General features: G+C 38.1%; 1 long non-coding RNA gene across 1 annotated transcript in view; it reads left to right on the top strand.

Moving 5' to 3' along the window:
- The first annotated feature begins 4,470 nt into the window (after positions 1 to 4,470).
- The window catches only part of LOC120317897, a 34,766-nt gene continuing 23,547 nt past the window's right edge, over positions 4,471 to 15,689 (top strand). The window contains exon 1 of the long non-coding RNA XR_005559332.1: positions 4,471 to 4,881. This is a non-coding gene — a long non-coding RNA (uncharacterized LOC120317897). The remainder of the gene's footprint in view (positions 4,882 to 15,689) is intronic.

Raw genomic sequence — 15,689 nt, 5'->3', positions numbered from 1 at the left:
GTTCTGGGCTTGTGTAAATTTAACATTCCTCACCCAGATAATTTCCCAGGTATCCAGTGGGATTGGTTCACCAAAATTTTGTGCCCATTTAATCATACAATCTTTGATTAATTCAGATTCTGAATCCAATTCCACTAGAACCCCGTAGATCCTCTTAATGTGAGTTTGTCTTTGATCCTTTACTTGTTTAAAAAGATTTTCATCTTCTCTAAGCCAGCCCATATTACAATCCATCTTCCATCTGTCCACTATTTGTCTATATTGAAACCATGAATAGGTAATATTTTCATGTACTAAATCTTCCAAAGATTTTAACTGCCAATTTTGACCATCCCATCTAAGTAATTGTGTATAAGAAACCCTATCCATTTTAACTCCTCTCCTTATCCCCTCTATCGCATGCCAAGGTATAGCCCATAAAGGTATTTTAAAATCACTCTTATAATACTTCCTCCAAACCCGAAGTAAAGAGATCCTTATAATATGTGATTTAAAAACTCGATCCACTTTTTTATTAAAAATTAAGTAGGCATGCCATCCAAAAAGTAAGTCCCAACCCTCCAGATGGAGTATTTCTACATTTGTTAAATTTACCCAATCACTAATCAATGTTAAGACCACAGCATCATAATATAATTTCAAATTCGGTACCTTGAGTCCACCCCTCTCACGAAAATCTTGCATAATTTTAAGCTTTACCCTTGGTTTTTTCCCTGCCCAAATAAATTTATTAATGCCTTTCTGCCATTCATTTAAGTTAAGCTCATTCTTTAAAATAGGTAGCATTTGAAACAAAAAAAGAAATTTTGGTAGGACATTCATTTTAATCACTGCAATTCTACCCATAAGAGATAGCTGTAACTTATCCCAATTCTTCAAATCTTTCTGTACCCTGATCCACAACTTTTCATAATTATTCTTATACAATTTTACATTAGAAACAGATAAAGTAACCCCCAAATATTTTACCTTATCAACAACTTCAAAATCTGTTAAATTAACCAAAATCTGCTTGTCCCGGTTAGTCATGTTTTTAGGTAATATTTTAGTCTTATTATTATTGATTTTAAAACCCGAAACACATCCATATTGATGAATCAGTTGTAGTAACTTTACTACAGAATAAGTAGGTTGAGATAGAGTAACCACCAAGTCATCTGCAAAAGCTCTTAACTTATATTCTTTTTTGTTAACTTCTATTCCTTTTATTTCCTGCGACTCTCGAATTTTAATCAACAAAATTTAATCCTTTAAAAATAAGCAATTTGCTTATATTATAAAGAGAATTTATAATGCTTTAATAGAATTGGATTCGGAAATGGATTTAGTTAAAGATTGAATGGTAAAATGGGCCCAAAATATTCAAGAACCGATTCCATTGGATATATGGGAGGTAATTTGGGTTAGAAATGTAAAATTTACCCAGGCCCAAAATTTAAGAGAAAATTTTTACAAAATGTTTTATAGATGGCATCTGGATCCTAAAAAGTTGTCTTGTATGTATCCCAATTTACAGCCCAAATGTTGGAGATGTGGTAGCTTGGATGCTACTTATTTTCATATCTGGTGGACTTGTAGAAATATAAAAGATTTTTGGATTAAGATTTGGTGGAACATTCAAAAGATTTTTAGGAGAAAGATAAAGTTTACTCCACAATTATTTTTATTGGGTGTTATTGTAGATTGTGATGCTAAAGAAATTAATTTGATGTTGAATTTGATAACAGCTGCAAGGTTATTGGTAGGGCAATATTGGAAGAAGGATTGCTTGCCTACTATAGAAGAATGGACGCTTAAAGTGTCAAATTTAGCAGAAATGGCGAAAATTTCTGCTTACTTGAAGGATCACTCACAAGAAAGATACATTTCGGTCTGGAGAAGATGGATAGATTATATTCAGAATAAATATGGGACTAAAAAGTTCCATTTAGTTTATGTGTAAATTTTAGAGTATTATTATTATTAATAGTTTATTATAGTTGAATTTTTATTAGTTTTATTATTATTTTTAGTATTAGTATTGTTTAACAATTTGGATATTGTATTGTTTAATAATATTGACTTGTTTATATTATTATGTTTATTCTTAATTTGTTTATATTTATGTTAAAGGAGAGTTAAAGTGCATTATGGACTTGGTTATTTATATAGTTGGTTAATGTTAGTTAGAGTTTGATTATTATATTTGTAACCCTGTACTCAGCTCTGGGAAGTGGGGGAGAGAGAGGGTGGGTTTAGGTGGGTGGATTTTGGAGTGTATACTGTAATTTTTATAAAACTTTTCAATTAAAAAAAAGAAGCAATTTGTTTTTGAAGCTTGACAAATATTGGATCACGACAAGTAGGCAACATGTTTATATATAAAATAGCTTTTTAAAGAGCTGACACTGAAGAGATATACAATAACAAACCCTGAATCAGAAATTATTAAATTAACATGTTTTTCTTCAAATGATTCAGAACTACAGTAATAGCTTAAATGCACAACACAATTACATTTTAAGCAGACTACTGAGACTTGGAGTGCCAGTTTACAAGTAAATGAGTCAACAAAAATGTATCAAAATATGTAACAAGTGCATTACATTGTCTAAGGGAATTGCTTTTGAAAATTGAGTCTTCTTCAGTCTTAATTTATGAATGTTAATTCTTCTATAATTTTGTTACTAATTAGCTATTGATTGTTGTAATATAAGAATTCTTGATTAGATTATCTATTCATTTGGTATGCCCGATCAGTTCTTCTCCAGATTAAATCCTTATTTTCATAGTGTACAGCTTTATCCACATGCTGCTTCATTTTAAATGAAAATTTTCTGGTAGCTGTTCTCTTTATAGTGTATTCAAAAACCATTGAATCATTCATGTCTTCATACTTATTCATACCCTCCTAAAAGTCTAGAAGGTTAGAGAAATCTGACTTTGCAGAAACCATGTTCGTTCTTTTTTAGCATAGTATGTCCTTATTTTCTGTTTAATAAAATTTCTACCATTTGCCATAGAGCAAACATTTAAGTAATTCACTTAAAGCTTCTTTTATCATTCTTATATCACATCAACAGTCAATAATCCAATATTTTGTTACTTCTGTTTGCCTCAGTTTGCTCAGTCTTTTTTCTGAAAAAGCCTGTTTGACACAGGCTTCTCTTATATGTCCTCAGAAGTGAAGATAGAAGCAAAACATTTCCATGGTTAGGAGGCATAACTCCTTCCATTCTTACAGTCTGTAACAATCACATTTTTAAAATTAATTCTGTATCTCATTGGCTGAGGCCAGAGGTTGGCAAAGCCGCCTGAAAGAATGAAAAAGAGATTAATTTATGAAGAAGCAAAGCTCTGAATGAGAAGAAATGTAACCGATCAACCATCATTACTCAGTTATAAAGCATCAGTAGTTACCAATAAACATATTTATGATTCTTCTTTATTTTATCTCCACCCACTGGCTGTGTTATACTTCTATCACAGTCATCCCTGTCCCCCATCCTCACTCAGTTTCTAATCTTTATATTCACTTTACTCTTTGTTTACAGATATGTATTTGTCAAGAACATGTAATAGCACAAGGAAATACTTGTAGTCTAACAAAACACTATTTAAAATGATTTCCTCAAAAATCATCAGCATATATTATTTCAGTTTCAGTTTCTGTAATAATAAATTATTTTAGAAAGTAATAGGTACAAATTTATTTTATAGTCCTCCTTGTTTTCTCATGAGGATAATGTAGATTGTATTTCAAAGGTTCGTGGTTTGTGTTTCTAAATTTAGACTAATTACCCTTTCTTGAAATTAATCCCATTGACTTCTTTTGTGTAAATATTGCTGAAATCCTGATCAGTTCATAGTACTTAAGGAGAAAAGCAGGAAAAAGATTGTCCTTGTCTGCCAAGTTTCAGACACAAAAGCAGACATGTTAGACTTTGAAATGTCAGCAAACTAGGTCACCAAATAACCTGTGATAAATTTGGTCTTTGTACTTAAAAATAAAGCAAACTTTGTAATCAAACTGCTGGTGCTTTTGTCTTTTTCCACCATGTGTGGAATCACTTCAGCATGACTCAAACTGCTGTTTGGCTGTCATTTCTATTTTCTTCTGTCTGGCAATTACCCTTATGACAGAAAGGCATCCACTCAAACACAATAATATCTTTGACTCATTTCTACATTCTGTAAAAAATTGTTTGTTACTTGATATGTAGAACCTGATTGTCATTGGTAATATCAGAAGCAGAACCTCTGAGGGGATTTAAAAAGACAGGAGTGTTTATAAGAAATAAACCTGCTCTCTTTGTATTATTATATATTTTAAAAGCTGCAAAGTCTTAAGCATTCACATTCAGCTCCAAAGTAATTAAATCTCATTGCATCACCTTAATTCTTTTTCGACATTCTAACCTTCTCTTTCTATGCACATTTGCAAGCAACGGCAGAGGAATGTTCTATTCCCCACCTATAGATGAATGCAGCATGCCCAGTTTTGGAATTTTAGGATTAGAGAAGTGGAGGGGAAATGAAAACTGTCTCAACATACCTAGATTTATTCGGATCATTCTCTAAATCTGTTAAACGATATTTTAAATAGGGACTTCCGGTTCCGGTTTACGACAACTCTAGCCACATGAGGAGACTCGTCTCCTCGACGGCTAGCCTTCCCTCCACTGGTCGACTCTTATACAAGTCGAAAGTTGCCATGGAGGGTGCAACTTCCATCGAAGAGGCTTTGGCTCAGCTGCGGAGAAGCAGCGGCTCCTCCAGCTGTCCGGGTGATCTCTGAGGGCTGATGGAGAAGAAGATCAGCCAGTAAAATGGCCGATCACCCTGCTGCTTCAGACTGCAAGTCAAGAACATCTAAGTTAAGAACCCCTGTGGTGAATCTGGGTAAGATTTTTCCTTGTTACTCTCTCTATTTGACTTTGTTTTCTGCCTGTAAAAGCTTCGTTGGAATTATTTCCCTGGCTAGAAAAAGCAGCTTTGATATTTTTGGGAAAGAAAGCGTTTCATAAGATTAAAATTTATTTTCATACTTTTTGGGATACAGAAATTTCTCTCTTTTTTGTTCTGCTAAGGACTGTACTACTATTTGGTGTTGGAAGATTATTTCTTCTTTCACTCTATACTTTTAAAGATAGAAACAAAGCAATGCTGTTTGGAAAAGATTCTTCTTCAACTTACTGAGGACATCTAGTGGCGAAAATTTAATATTGCATCTTTTGATTATTTCTTTGAAGTAAAACCAGACCTGACCTTCATTTTTTTTTTTTTTGGAAAAAGATAAACTGAGCTGTGGGAATTGTGGGGATGGATATAGATTAACTCTTACCAAATACAGCCTCCATAAACAAAACAAATAAATAAAACAAAAGACTATTACTAACTACTATCAAAATGGAGAATTTGCATTCACAATTAAATTATAAGCTTATATTGGAAAAGATATATGAGGCCACTACAGAAATTTGTACTATACTGAAAGAATCCACTTCAGAACTAAGATCTAGAAACTTCACTTCAAACATGCAAACGGATGACCAGACTACACTTGACTATTGTACAAACCAAATTACATTAGAAGAGGAACCAAATGAGATAAAAGAGAAGCTTATTTTACTTTACAAGCCTTTCATCGGTAACTTTGAGGAAGAGAAGAAGCAAGGACTGAGATTTGAAATTATAAAGCAACGATATTTTAAAGAGGAGAAAAACAGACGTCTGATGCATAGGATGGGACTTTTATTTCTTCAAAGGCCATTCCAAGCAACAAAAATAGACTTATTGATTGAAAGGGAAGCGTGTTTATTGAAACCTACTTGGTACAGGAAAAAACCTAGAATTAGACTTAAAAGAGAAATTTAAAATTGTGTAATGGAATAAAAGGCAATACTGGATTTATGGATTGTTTTAAAGACTAAGATTCAGAGTTAGAAGCAACTAAATATATATATACATATAGGAGCGTGATTATTAGAGTAGATATTTTAAATAGATTAAGAATGTATTGGATTGTACCTATGTAGTGTTTGGGAAATATATGAAATTTATTATTTACTGGAATTGCAAAAATGATGACTGCTTAGATTGGGATGCTTTTAATAATTTATGGAATGTTTTAAATTACTAGGATAGATTTCTTGTATGACAACAAAGACATGATAAGGCATTATAAGCTGGAGAAAATCTGAACTTTGTTTAATGAATATGAATGATTCAAGGTTTAGTATTATTTTGTTATTTTAAAGAGATGGATTGACTTTGGGATTACATATATATAGGGCTGATCAATATTTTATTGCTATTAAGATATCTACTGTATAGTGGAAGAAGAAGTATAAAATGAGGGATGTGAGAGATTAAGAATTAGAATCTATAATTTTTTGATTTAAATATAAAATATTGTATTTGTAAACTGATGAAGTTATAACACAGGTTTAATAGTGATAGAAATTTAAAATAGAAATGGAATATTTAAATATATTATGTTAACTGAGGGGAATAGAGAGGGGATAGTGAAATTTATTGAGTTGTGTTGTTTATATATATTTTCACTTTTGAATGTTTGACCACCTAACCATCACGGTGGGTCTTGAGTACTTTTTGTTTAAGAATGTTAAAAAAACCAATAAAATGTCTTTAAAAAAGATATTTTAAATAGCAATCATTCTTACAAACAGAGGGTTTGTATTCAGAAAATTCTGGAGAACAGGTCACAGAATCCTGTTTTGTCCCACAGATGAGAAGAATGAAGATATATCTACTGATATCTCATTCAGTGATTTTCAGTAAAGAAGCAAGTTCCATTAATTCTCCAATAAAAATGTGTGTTTTCCCTTCATTTAGGCTATAAAAATAAAAGTCTGGGGGGAAAAACCCATAGGGATATAACTTGGATCTGCAAATAATTCCTAATCTGTCAGGGCTGATCCAAAGCTTCATGCTTTCTTCGTGGCTCTTCCTTTCCATCCTTGTATAGACAACTAGATAAGCAGAAAAAAACACAGGTTGTATGTTGCTATTGGCTATGGGTTAATGTCTTCCCCTGCATCTAAAGGCAGCAGGTTAGCTTATTGGGTGCAAGAAGACCATATGACATAACTCACCATCTGGCTGCTACTTTTGCCTTCTAACATATACAATCTGAGGAATCTTTCATTCTCTGTCAATTGGTAAACTCTACTCTAGCAAATCAAATAAATTAAGGGTATCAAATCTCTGGAGTCCATCCACCATTGCCTCCTCTCCTTTCTTCAGATATTTCCACTGTGAATAACCAAACTTCAAACCCAAGTGAAACAAGAAAAGCTTGACAAAGTTTGCAGCTATAAAATTAGTTTGATAAATGACACCAAAAGTATGATAATATTACTCCAAAATCTATTTAGTTAGACAGACTTGGAGAACATAGTGTTTACAGACTTTATCAAAAATTAAATATAACTTATTTAAGTCTTTTTTCTGTGAGAGTATAGTAAATTATTATGTAGTTGGCAAATATCCATTTTATGTCTAAAATCACACATACATTAATGAAAATAGAAAGTGTATTGCTCCAAACCTGACACATTTAATTGGTGTATAATGAATTTAATAAATAAAAGCTATAATCTAGCCATTTTCAAGTTAATGGTGATTTTGCCTTTATCAGTTTTTGTGTTCTTTAGAATCCCAGTTTATCCACAAACTGAGGTTCATGCTACTTTGATAAATATGATTAAAACCATTTCCACTCAGCACTTGCCACTCCTTCAAAAATATCCTAGTGGGCTGAAGACTACAGAATTAAATGGCTTGTTTGGGAAAGTTTATAAAAAGATTTAAAACTTCTTTGTACAGTTGCCTTCATTATTTCAATTTTTTCTATGTGCCCACATTTTGATCCATGCAGTTAAAGCCATAGCATAACTATTTGGCAGTGACTAATATGGAGCTGGAAAGAGTCCCAATGATTTGGCATAGGATTGCAGCCTAAATTTAGAATCATGCCTGTTCCCCAGTTTCATAGGAATAAATGCCACTCTGCTCTAATATCAGAGAAAGTCTTGTAAAAGTGATCTAGGTCAGTGAGCAAGCATGATGATTATCCTTGTATTTATAGTCATATTTCTAAAACCAGATGTCTGGATGTATAATCATGGGAGAAGCTTCAAGGCTGTAAATTTTGGAAGAACTACAGTGTGGCTTATTCACCAAGAGAAATTGCTGATCAGTACCCACCAGTGGTGATGGTGCCGACCTAAAGCCGGCCAGTATAAATGATTTATTACTCATCCAGTAACAGATATTCATTATAATCCTTAGATGCTGCTAGTTCATTCTGTTTATACAACTATTTAGCGGCCATTTATTAAAAATAAAATTCATGTATACTTATTGGAAGTACAACTTGGCAGGAAAAGGAGATTGGCAGAAATATAGCTGAAAACCCACACCAACACCAGTCATATTTCTCATGACAGTAATATATTATTATTATTTATAACACATCAAAATTAAAACTGAAAGAAATTTCTTTAAAAAAATCATCTTCTTCTTCAACTTCAGCATTATCATCATCACTGCCTAAGCCACTATTTAGTTGTATTGTATAAAAATTTAAGTTTTTAAAGAAATAATCTGACTTATTTAAGAATTTTATTTAGAATTAGCTAGCTAAATAATTGAACATATCTCACATAAAGATAAGATCTGTATTTTATTATTTGAAGACTTCAAGTAAGAATTCACAACCATCTAGATTAAGAAAGATATGGCCCAGATATCTCCAATACCCCAGACTGCAGTTTTGGCTGAGAAACAGATGACAACCACAACTTCTTTTTCTATTGTAGACAACTGGTTAGAGCAGGGGGTCTCCAAATTTGGCCGCTTTAAGACTTGTGGACCAACTCCCAGAATTCCTCAGCCAGCATGGCTAGCTGAGGAATTCTGGGAATTGAAGTCCATAAGTCTTAAAGCAGCCAAGTTTGAAGACCCCTGGGTTAGAGTATCAAACTATTGTTCTTTGATCACTGATGACCCAATAAACACCATTGCACCAGGACCGACCACTCTTTCTTTGAGAGTTTATAAAACCTGTATTTTAAATTTATCTAGACATCTTGTTTGTTTTCAGCCTCTTTTTTATTGCGTTCCATTTTTCCAAGCATTAGGGTTGTCTCCAATTTCATTATATTCCAAGCTATATTAGCTTTAGCTTTACTATTAGTGCTTCCATTGAGCAATTTCATAAAATATTGAATTTATCAAATTAATCTTATAAAATTGTTTTAAAATTTTCATTAGATCATTGGATCATTAGATGGTGGGGTGTGTGTGGACACGTTGACCCCACCTAGCAGGTAGTTGGATTTGGAAACTCAGATTTATGGCCTTGAATTGTGATATGTCCAATGTGCTTTTCATAGGAATGTAGAAAGCTAATTTTTCCTAGAATGCTAGAAAAGATAACCAAACATTGGATTTGTGAGAATTTAGAAATGACCAAGGTGATTAACAGAAGCCAGCATTAACAATCTGAAAACAGATTGTACCAAACAAACCTTATTGTCTTCTTTGATAAAATGACTAAATTAGTGGATCAAGAAAAAGCTGTGGATGTAGTATACTTAGATTCAATAATAGTACAGAAAAAAGCAACAAAGATAAGATGCCTGGAGACTAAATTGTATGATGAATGGTTAAGGTATATCTAGTCTAAGAAAGAGAAGGATTAGGAGGGTGACATGATAGCTGTCTTCCAGTACTTTATGGGCAGTCACAGAGAAGAAATGGTTGAATTACTTGTCTTCTCCTAAATCTTTTTTTGTTTGCTTACATCTCTTTTCAAATGACATTTCCCAATCTGAACTTAAAATAGCTTTATTTATTAGAACAGGTGAATAAAAGGCTTTTTTATACCTAAGTGAATATGTAAGTCAGTTGAGAATTACTGGATAAAACTTAGATGATTGATGGATTATAAATAAAAATAATATATTCATTGTTCTATACAGTTACAGCAAACACAGTTCAACTGAAGGATAGATCACTTATTGAAAATATAATTCTTGATGCAGAGATTGGCTTCACAAGGCATGAGAAATCCCCCAAGGAACCATTCATCTCAGAATTGCTAAGAAAGCTTTTGAAACTGGCTGAGATAGAAAAGGCTTATGAGAGCTGGACCACTTTTGATTGATGATTTGGTTGGGAACTTGAATCCATTCATAAATTATTGGAATATTCTGTTCTTTATTCAGCCCTCTAATAAAAACAGATACTCATTCAGACTTTGAAATGAAATTTCATGAAAATAAAAAGTTGATCTAGTAGTTTAACTAATGGCAAACTATCAGAGAGATAGAGAATGAGAGAAGAAATATTGCGAGTGATAATTCCAAAAGATGCCATATTTATACAAACAGTTCATTTCATAGATCATTTAATTTGGTGCTGTGCTTTAGTTTTAGTCGCACCTTAACTTTTTTGAAATTACTTGCTGCATCATCCTACTTAACAGTACTTGAGCCTTAACCTAAATGCATTCCTTAAAGATGTCCAAAACACTCTTTTAATTATAATTCATTTTATAAAAATTATACTTATGTAGAAATATGTTGCCTCCATTATTTAAAATGAGGATGTTCACTACAGTAAGCACCGGTGTTGAGAATATTATTTACAGTCCTGACAATATTATTTGGAAAAGTGGATCATTATAATTAAAATAATTAAGTTCACACCTAGAAACATTTGGGGATTTCCACCTGAAATGTGTGCTTGTGAAACAATAACTTTATAAAAAAAGAAGAATCTTGCTATATCAAATCAGAGACATCTATAATTATCCTACTTCTCTGAGTCTGATATTTTTGCAAATATATCCTGTTGAGTCCGTCGCGAAATGGTAAGACACGAGAAGCAGTTGTAGTTCTCAGGAAACCTTTATTCTTCAGTTCAGCTTACATTGGAATATGGTGGCAATGCCCAAAACTCTCGGCCTCCTTTTATAGGCCTTTCCCGGGTCAATCTGTTACTTTTGGCGCGCCAGCACCCGCGCATGCGCACATGTACTGGCGACAGCCTGTCTGGTCCCGGGCAGCTTGCACCTGCCTGGGACCGTCCGCAATGCCCCGAGCCTGCTTGCAGAGGCTCAGGACATAACACCCCTTTCTCCCGGGCTAAAACTATTCCTTATATTATAATAACACATAACTCATTTCTGTAGTGTAGTGCCATGCTCACAATACCATCGATCTCTGTGCCTCTATTGTTACTGGCTCTTTTTTGCTAATAGTGTTATGTAATCTTCTAAGTACTTAGGAGATTTCCTCGCTCTCTGTGACCTCCTAAGCTCTGGGTGCTTGCCAAGTACCCCTTGACTGAGGGATGATGTGTGCCTGTCCCCCTTGTTATGCCTTGGTGACTCCCAAGGGCCGTGCTCCAATGCCTGGCCTGCTTGCTTGCCCACCGGGCTCGTCAGGCCAGGGCTTCTTCCAGTGTGTGACCTGGTTGTCCTGCCTAGCTGTAGGCTCTCTGGCCCTTCTAAGTGACTGTCACTGTTGGGCATTTCTGTAGAACCTCCTAGGTCCGTCCAAGACCTGTCTATCCCCTGAATGTCTATCCCCTGAATCCCGTTCAGGCTGTCTATCCCCTGAATCCCGTTCTGTGTCCGGGCTTGTGTGGGTTTCAGTACTGTCCCAAAACTCAGTTGTCCCCTGAGTGTAGTCAGGTGATGTAGTCGGGATTTGGTTCCTCGACCACCTCCCTATGTGTTTGCCCCCTTCTAGGGATAGGGTTGAAGTCAGGCCAACTAGGAGGAGTGTGTGCCAGCTCTCTTGCAGGGAATGGATTGTTGGGATGCTCCCGGGTATTCTCTCTGACTGGAGTACTGAGTGATGCGGGTGAAAAGTGATCATGTCCCCGGGGTGACTCCCTGGCTGGAGTAGGCATTGATGCCTGGGTTCTAGTTGGGCTCCCTGACTTCCTGTTGGGAGCAATTGCGGAATTTTGGGATGGGCCGTTTGTGGCTCCCTCATTGGCAATGGGCATCATTCCATGCCCCTCCCTTTGCCCAAAGGGCTCCCCCTCCCCCCCTGGAAAAGACCCAGGAGTCTCAGCAGGAAGGTCCCATCTAGGGTGAAGTTGGTCAATGTGCCGACGCAGGACACGACCATTGTCCAGGGATACCTTGTAGGGTAGAGGACCTGTGACCCTGGATATAGATGCAGGGACCCATGTATGACCGGGCCCGTAATTACGAGTCCAAACCGGGGCACCCACAAGAAGTTGCCTAGGTGCCCTGGTGTGTGAGACAGAAGGAGGCAGTCTGTCCGGATGCAACCGGTCAAGCTTGGTAGTCAGTTTGCGCCCCCAACGAAGTTCAGCTGGGCTTCTCCCTGTAGAAGTGGACGGTGTGGTGCGATAAGAAAGGAGGAAGTCAGCCAACCTGTGATGCCAGTCTCTGTAGGTGAGTTTCTTCAAGGCGTCCTTGGTGATGCGCACCATGCATTCAGCCATACTGTTGGTGGACGGGTGGAATGGTGCAGAGGTGGCATGACGAATCATATTAGCCTACAAGAAAGCTTGGAATTCGGAGGAGGTGAATTGAGGGCCGTTGTCAGACACAATGACATCTGGGAGCCCGTGTGCAGCAAAAATCCCCCTCAGTATCTGAATAGTCTTTGCAGTGGTGGTGGAAGAGACAGGTACAACTTCAAGCCATTTTGAATGGCTGTCAACGAGGACCAAGAAGAATTGACCCTGAAAGGGCCCAGCGTAGTCAATGTGCACCCTAGACCATGGAGACTGTGTTTCCTCCCATCTATGCACAGGAGCTTGGGGCATTTCAGGGCGTGAGCATTGACAAAGGTGGCAAGCATGCACCTTAGCTTCTATGTCTTTGTCTACACCTGGCCACCACAAGTGGCTGCATGCAAGAGCCTTCATGCGTACAATGCCAGGATGACCCTCGTGGAGGGAATCTAGGACCCTAGTCCTCATTGAGGTGGGAATGACAACCCTGCTTCCCCAAAGCAGACAACCCTGAGAGGTGGACAACTCGTTCCTTTTAGACCAGAAACTCTGAAACTCAGGACTAGGACAGTGCTCAGGCCATCCAGACAAAACCCAAGAAAGGACCCGTGAGAGTGTGTGATCTGTGCCTGATTCAGCGGCTACATCCCTGGCACTCAGGGGGGACTCGGGCAAGGCTTGAATGGAGAGAGTATTGATGGCTGGCGCGGGGTCAGCCTCTATTACCGGCAGGGGTAATCTACTGAGGCCATCAGCATGGCCCATTTCCTTCCCAGGCTTGTGAAGTAGGGAAAAATCATATGCAGACAAAAAGATAGACCACCTGAGCATCCTGGGGGAGATGATTTGGGGGGTTTGTTTACGTGTGGTAAACAGTCCCAGCAAAGGCTTATGGTCAGTGAAGACCGTGAAATGCCTACCATATAAAAAATCATGGAATTTTTTAATTCCAGCAACAACAGCTAAGGCCTCCCTGTCTATTTGAGCATAATTGCGCTCAGCTGAAGACAATGTTCTGGAGTAATATGCAACAGGAACCTGAGTTCCATCAGCCCTGAGGTGGCTCAGTACAGCACCCACCCCGTAAGGGGAAGCATCACAAGCGATGCACACAGGAAGGGACTCATTGAAGTGAGCAAGTACACTGTTAGAAGTGAGCAAGGCCTTGACCTCATTGAAACTGGCCTCATGAGTTTGTGACCACTGCCATACTGCCTGTTTATCTAATAGCCTGTGAAGAGGCTCAGCTACACTAGCCTTGTGTGGAAGAAAGGAATTGTAGAAATTCAGAAGGCCCAGAAAAGCCTGTAGTTTGGCCTTAGACTTTGGCCTAGGGGCTTGCATAATGGCTTTTAGTTTGGATTCAGCAGGATGAATCCCAGCAGCATCAATTTTGAACCCCAGAAACTCAGTAGAAGGCACCCCAATTTTACATTTGTCCTTCTTGAGTTTGAGTCCCGTTTCCCTGAACCTTAATAGGACAGCCCTTAGCCTTTCAGCTAGAATGTGTGTGGAGTCTCCTGCAATTAAGACATCATCAAAATAGGGGCAAACCCCTGGTATACCCCGTAGTGTGTTTTCCATTACGCTTTGGAAAATCCCAGGAGCAACATTTACTCCAAACTGAAGTCTCTTTACCTTGAAAGCTCCTCTGTGGGTCACAATAGTCTGAGCTATAGCAGCGTCACCGTCAACAGGCAGCTGTTGATATGCTTGAGCTAGGTCAAGCTTTGCAAAAACGCAAAGGGAGGCCAGGATGTGACTGACCACAGGAACAGGATAGGCATGTTGCTGCAATGCCTTATTTAGAGTGCATTTGTAATCAGCACAGATGCGAATGTCCCCATTTGCCTTAAGAGGCGTGACAATAGGGGTCTCCCATGGACTGGAGTCAACTGGTTCTAGAATTCCCTGTTGGATCAGTTTATCCAATTCAGTGTCAATTTTACTCTTTAAAGCAAAAGGGTCCCTTCTTGCTTTAATTCTAATGGGAGTGACGGTGGGGTCTAGCTTTAAGGACACAGGAGGTCCTTTGAACGTGCCCAGCTGGGGGCTGAAAACATCTGCAAATTCTTTGCAGACTTCCTGTAGGTCGAGTGTTTGTAGGCTGTTGAGCCCTGTGACGTGTATTCCCAAGGCCTCAAACCAATCGAGTCCTATGAGACTCGTTCGTTCACCCCCTACTACTAATATGTCTAGTGGACCTTCAAAATCCTTATGCTGTACGTTAAGGGTGGCCTCCCCCTTAACACACACTCTGGAATTTTGAAAGTCTGTTAACACAATATCAGAAGGCCTCAGCTTGGCCTGAGTTCCACTACCGGAACAGATCTTCCTAAAAGTGTGCATAGAAATGATCGAAAGTGCAGACCCCGTGTCCAGTTCCATAGTTAATGGAACCCCTTGTAGCTTCACTTTAAGTGACAGCTTTTTCTTAATGGGCTTGTGTGTGCCTATCCTGTAGATGCTTCTTTGCGAAGCGCAAAACCCCACCCTATTCTGGCTGGGGACCCTGGTACCTTTCAGGCGCAATTCTTCCTGAGGTTGTACCTTCTGACGGCCCAGGCACACAGCTGCAACGTGTCCTTGTTTTCCGCACGCCCGGCAGATAGCGAAGCAGAACTTGCAGTCGGCTCTCTTGTGGCGACCTCCACAACCGATGCACTTGGGGAGCGCTGAAGAGCTTCCTCTTGGTTTTCCTTCCTTTGTGGGGTGGAGACGGTCCACTTCCTCGTCCGGATCCTCCTCGGAGTTTCTTTGGACTTCTTCCTGGTGCACAGATGCAGCATCTGGACTATTTCTGATCGGCCACATGTTCTTGATGGCGCCGCCCGCTGCTTCTTCTGCGGTGACCTCTCTCAAGGCATCTTGGAAGGACAAGTCCTCCTTGGAGAAAAGTCTCTGTTGCAACTCTCGATGCCTTAGCCCACAAACAAATCGGTCCCTTAGTCGTTCTTCGAGGTCCTTGAACTCGCAATGTTTGGCGACTTTCCTCAGTGCGGCGATGTACTCTTTGGCCGATTCTCCGGGTCGTTGATCCCTCTGCTCGAAGGTGTGGCGCCACGCGATGACGGACATATTAGGTTGGAAGTGCTCCTTCAGTAACTTTTTTAGATCTGCGTAGCTGACAGACTCTAAAGGAACAGGTGCTGCAAGGTTCTCCGCGATTTCGAATGCGT

Source organism: Crotalus tigris, unplaced genomic scaffold (genome assembly GCF_016545835.1).
Source record: "Crotalus tigris isolate CLP2741 ecotype Arizona unplaced genomic scaffold, ASM1654583v1 scf7180000019924.707973, whole genome shotgun sequence".
Taxonomy (NCBI): Eukaryota; Metazoa; Chordata; class Lepidosauria; order Squamata; family Viperidae; genus Crotalus; species Crotalus tigris.
This window is presented reverse-complemented; position numbering and strand designations above follow the sequence as displayed.